This window comes from Camelina sativa, chromosome 12 (genome assembly GCF_000633955.1).
Source record: "Camelina sativa cultivar DH55 chromosome 12, Cs, whole genome shotgun sequence".
In the NCBI taxonomy this organism is placed as follows: Eukaryota; Viridiplantae; Streptophyta; class Magnoliopsida; order Brassicales; family Brassicaceae; genus Camelina; species Camelina sativa.
Window position 1 is genome coordinate 21,748,834 of NC_025696.1, and position 5,219 is coordinate 21,754,052.

Below are 5,219 nucleotides of genomic sequence, written 5' to 3' on the forward strand. Positions count from 1 at the left end.
AAAAAAAAAAAAAAAAAAAAAAAAAAAATTCAAGCACAGAAAGACAATAAACGTTGGAGGGAAAAACATTTTAAAAAAAAAAACTATTACACATCTATATTATAAGCTAATAAGCTAAATTATAAGGATGATTTGGGGAAAAGGTACATATTACGAACAAAAAAAAAAGGTTCATTAAATTTGCCAAACAGAGAAGAATATGAATTTGACTCTGTGTGAAATAGAAGACTAACCTTGTTGTTGTTTCCATTAGGTCTGTTTTTTCTCCTACAAAACAAATGGCAAAATTAAAGTTTCAATCGCTGCTAAATATTAATTTCAGTAAAAAGAAAAAACAAAATCCAACAAAACACACAAAGAACTGAGAAATGAGTTACTAACTATACCTTAATTACCTAAATCATTTGAAATGAATGAACCCAAAAATGGTACATCGAAATAGATATGACCACTCAATTGTTCCTAGAATCAGTAAGAGAATGGATTGTTAGTAAGAAAGAAGTGACAGAAAAGCCAGCCATGAATAGGAGATACATGGCTAATAGTAAGTCTAAAAACTGTATTAAAAAGGTTTCTCTATGGCCTAGTTAGCAAAACAAATCGTGAATGGAATCAAGAGACATGGATACGTAACCAAGATGATAAATTTTTTGATATTTAAATCGATTAAAGAGTTGTATATCACCGATTGAATGTGAAAGAATCCTTGATTCGAGAGAAATTTTCAGTTTCAAGTGCCTTCAGTCGTCTTCCTATGTCAAACACATAAAAGCAAAAACATAAATGTGATGAAGAAGAAAATAAATATATTCAAAGAAAATCATACGAAAAATATTCCGATGATGACTTAGAATCCCTTTAGCTGAAAGTGTTTCAAAAACATAGAGATTCACCGCTGATGTAGTATACGTTCCCTCAAAGTAGTGGTTGAGAAGAGATGCGTTTGACTCATTTGTTGTTTATATGAAAAGGAAAGAGAGAAGGGGCTAAAAAGTTTGGGGTAGTAGAAACAAACGCGGATAAATTAGAGAAACAAAGTTGAATTTTATTGTTGTATAAAGGAATTATATGTGGAAAGATTTTGAAATAGTGACGATCATCTATATGCACGGGGACATCTGTCAACAGCCGTCTCACGTCCCGGATTCGTTTTGGGGACAGATACTTGATGGGGACCATTTGTTTCTATAGAAAAACTCAAACAAAAAAGGAATTAAAGGATATATTCTAAGGCTTAAGGCTTTCATATAATCGATTCATTGCCCTGTTTTGGCGTCTTCTAGTCTTCTATTCACGTGTATCAGTTTTTGACTCTTTTTGATGTGAGCGCCGGACGGCTTGTGGTACGAACGGAATCGGATGCTCTCAGGCCGGTCGAGCTAGGGGCGATTTTCTTTGGTCAAGACGTGGTGGATCGTCTCTAGGGTGGGAACCAACGATGGAAACAAGAAATGAAGGAAAACCAACGAGTGGTTTGAGAGTTTCGAACTTTGGTCTCGGCCTGGTCGAGCGGCTACGAAAGGCTACGAGCGGCTACGGAAGGCTGCAAACGGCTACGTTGCGAAACGACGGTTGACACGAGCGGCTATGAGAGGCCGCAAGCGGTTACGAAACGGATCGATGGTGGTTGCGAGGGGACACGATGCGATGCGACGATGGTTGCGATAGGTTGCGATGCGAAGTGACGATGGTTGCGAGGTGGATCGATGCGACGACACACGGGAGATGGCACGGCCCGTGATACGGTCGGACTAGAAGGTCTCGAACCCGGTTCGCGAACCTTCTAGGATTTCTCTGAAGCTAAGTCCCGTACTTGGGCGGAAGAGAGGGGTGAGACGAGAAACAAAGATTCTCTCTTTGGGAATTTTAATTCTTATTCAAGTCTAAGTTTTACAATGAGGGTTTAGGCCTTTTTATAGGGAGGCTTACATATGGGAGACACTAAAACCCTAGACACGCGGCCACTAGCTAAGGAACACACATGTCCCTAAAAGCAAAAGCAAAAGGAATTCAAAACAAAGACCAATCCAACGGTCATAAGAGAGTTCAAAGGAAAATAAAGAAAAGGAAGGAAAGAGATAGAAATGCCACGTCATTGATGGGACGTGGTGATAGGATCTTCACTTCCTTGGCTCCTAAGCATGTCAATGAATGTTTCCAAGTCATAAGCCAAGTGGGAACGAAGTGGAGATGCACTAGAGTTCGCTGCCTCATTAAAACCTCTTTGGTAAACCCACTGGGAAAAACCCAAAGTAAGAAAAAGAGTACAGCTCCTTCTAATGACTTAGAGATGTCTTCACACTAGCTTGCTGGTGAAGACACGTGTATCAAGCTTCCCAAAGCTGGTCGCACCCTAGGCTCTTCTCTGATGATGCTAGCCATGAGCCTTTGGTGTAAGAGTTGGAGCTTGGCTTGAACTGCCCAATAGACGACTTGTCTTGCTCCTCCTTGATAATCCCTTGGGGACTGAAGGATGCCACGTTGGTGTTCCGGGTCAGATACTTGCGGCCTACGCTAGCTACTAGACGCTGGTACTGTTTGTCCGAGTGTCCAAAAGGTGTCCAAGAGGTGGTCGAGAGGTGTCCAAGAGATGTGAGTGTTCATGGCCGAGTCACCGATCCCGTTCTCACATCATTCCCTCCCTCTTATAGAAGTTTCCCTCCCTCTTATAAAAGTTTTGACCTCAAAACTTTGCTCATCACCTGGATCAAAAAGGAAAACCCAAATCAGCAGCATCAAAAGTTCAACCACGGTTTAATTTACCGGGATCAAAAGGAAACAGTAAGGCCTTAAGAGAAAAGGATAAGACTTCCCCGGTAAGGCTAGTGGCGTTTGTCGCTCTGATCCCTTCATGAACCGTGGTTGGTTGCTGAGGCTCTCTAGGATGCCACACATAAGTTTGATCCGCTCCAAAGTCGGACAAATGCGTCGCCATAGGACCATGTGCGATAACGGCATTGGCGCAGAGAATGGAGAAGGATGGCACGGTATAGGCGACTCCCAGCTGGAGCTTACTACTTGAAGTAGTCATGAACAATACCGAGTGAAAATATCCATCAGTGGCCATCTCCGGTGGCTCCTTTAGCTTGAAACTCCTCATTAACAAGTGAACTCCGGATATGAAGTCGATTGCGGGGGCAGTCACTTTTGGCCTCGCCTAGTTGCTTGATACGCATTCCAATTGAGGACTCACACACCATGCACCTGTTCGAACATTGCGTCTGGGTGTTAGCTCGGTCTTGATCGGACACGGTTAAGAATTAACCTCGGTCCGTGTATTGGCTGGGACTTGTATCTCCGAGTACGCAAGCTTGGTGGTCAGGCGGCTCGGCTGGCTTCTCTATGATTCCTCTTGGGCCAATGACTTTCTTAGGACCGATTTGTTGATCGAATTCCAGTCCTAAGCTCAGCTCCCGGTCAGCTTGCGCCATTGGTGCATCGTCCTTAACCAACTCGAAACTCGGCCTGTTCTTTTTCAACTCATCGTGCTCCGGCCGATGATGAACTCGCGGATCCGGCATTGGTGAAGTCACAAGGACCGAGTGTTGGTGCCGCGATGACTCTCCACGAGTGTATGATGATTCTACTTGGTCCAACATTTCTCCAAGATGTCCGAGTTGAGATTGGATAGAGATCAGCTCGTCCGTGAAATTTAGTGCTCTGGGAGAATGCATCGGCTTCCTTGAAGCTTGTTCCCTTGACTTAGTCCGAGAACCCACAATGCTCGCCTTGGCTTTGTCTTGACCGCGGCTAGACTTGTTGACCGATGATGCGCTTGGAGACCAGCTCAGAAGACCTTGGTTCCGAGTACGGTAAGCACTTGACTTGCTGGACGGTCCGCATGGTGACCAGGTCAGGATTTTTCGGGTGCTTCTCGAGTACTCCTTCGGCAGCTTTTGGTTATACCGCGGTGGCGTATAGTAAGAACCAAAGTTGCCACCTTCAGAATCTTCGTCACTAATCGGCAATGGCTTGCGATGAAGTGTGGCTTGCGGAGCTGACGATCAATTGCGGTATGGTGATCCATGCTCTTCTTCATAGTCCTCTTCGTACCATGGTTCATCCTCGGTAGCCTCTGGTTCCAGTTTGGTACCATGGTGTTTGTCGTACCATGGCTCGGCCTCGGTGGCTTCTTGCTTTGGGTCTAGGCCATGGTCTTCATCGTACCATGATCCCAACTCGGAATCGTTTCCATCAGATTCCATGTTTGATCAGTGTGGAATCAAGCGTTGCATGTTGATCGCGGTCTTGGAAGCGGTCTTGGAACGAATTATGGTCGATGGTACGGACGGCTAGCAGAGATGGTCGACGGTACGGACGGCTGGTACGATGACCGGTATGAACGATGACTTGCGGTATGGACGAGAAACTCGAACGACTGATGTCACGAACAGGCTTTGGGTCGCGAACGGTAGATACCACGGTTGGGAGATGATTCTCGAACAATGACGTGGACTTGGTCGTACGCTATGCGCTGGCCGAGTGAGTCACGTACCTCGTCAAAACAAAATGAATATGCGTGAGTATATTACGTTCAAATGACAAGGGATAAGATATTTCTTTGGGACAGCTAATGATTGAGGACAGCAACGCAAAAACGATAACCTATGACTAACAAAAGAACCTACACGCGCCTAAAAGGAAACGCTCTACTTTACGGATCTAACAAGTCCTAGGCAAGAACAATGACAAACAAAACCCAGAAACAGGCAGAGCAACGATAGAACAAACTATCGGACATATGTGACGCTAAGGACAAAATATAGAACCGCAAAAGACACAAAAATGAAAGCTTTAACGATAAATGGAAAAGATCTAAAGTTTCAGAAAGACACAACCTTTGGAGGAGCTTTTAGCTCTGATACCAACTGATGTGAGCGCCGGACGGCTCGCGGTACGGACGGAATCTGAAATGACCTGACCCGTTTTTTTTTCTTTTTAATAATAAATACAACATATAATTAAGCATCCCATACTACTTAATTAAACCACCCAAACCACAATTCCTCATTAAACCAATAACAACCAATATGCACAGCGGAAACATACCAATAATACAGAAACGATACATAATCAATACAATAACATTCCTATCCAATCTATCCAGCAACCTAACATAACTCTAACCAAGGTTCCAACATAAATAATATAACCAACATCACACAAACGAGACCCTAGATCATCCTCCTCCTCATCGCCATGATTCCACGCTACACATT

The 5,219-nt window shown here is 43.9% G+C and overlaps 1 long non-coding RNA gene across 1 annotated transcript in view; it reads right to left on the reverse strand.

Moving 5' to 3' along the window:
- LOC104732415 overlaps window positions 1-1,022 on the reverse strand; it is a 1,846-nt gene extending 824 nt beyond the window's left edge. The window contains exons 1-4 of the long non-coding RNA XR_758803.2: window positions 894-1,022; window positions 686-752; window positions 387-462; window positions 234-267 (exon numbers count right to left, since the gene is read on the reverse strand). This is a non-coding gene — a long non-coding RNA (uncharacterized LOC104732415). The remainder of the gene's footprint in view (window positions 1-233; window positions 268-386; window positions 463-685; window positions 753-893) is intronic.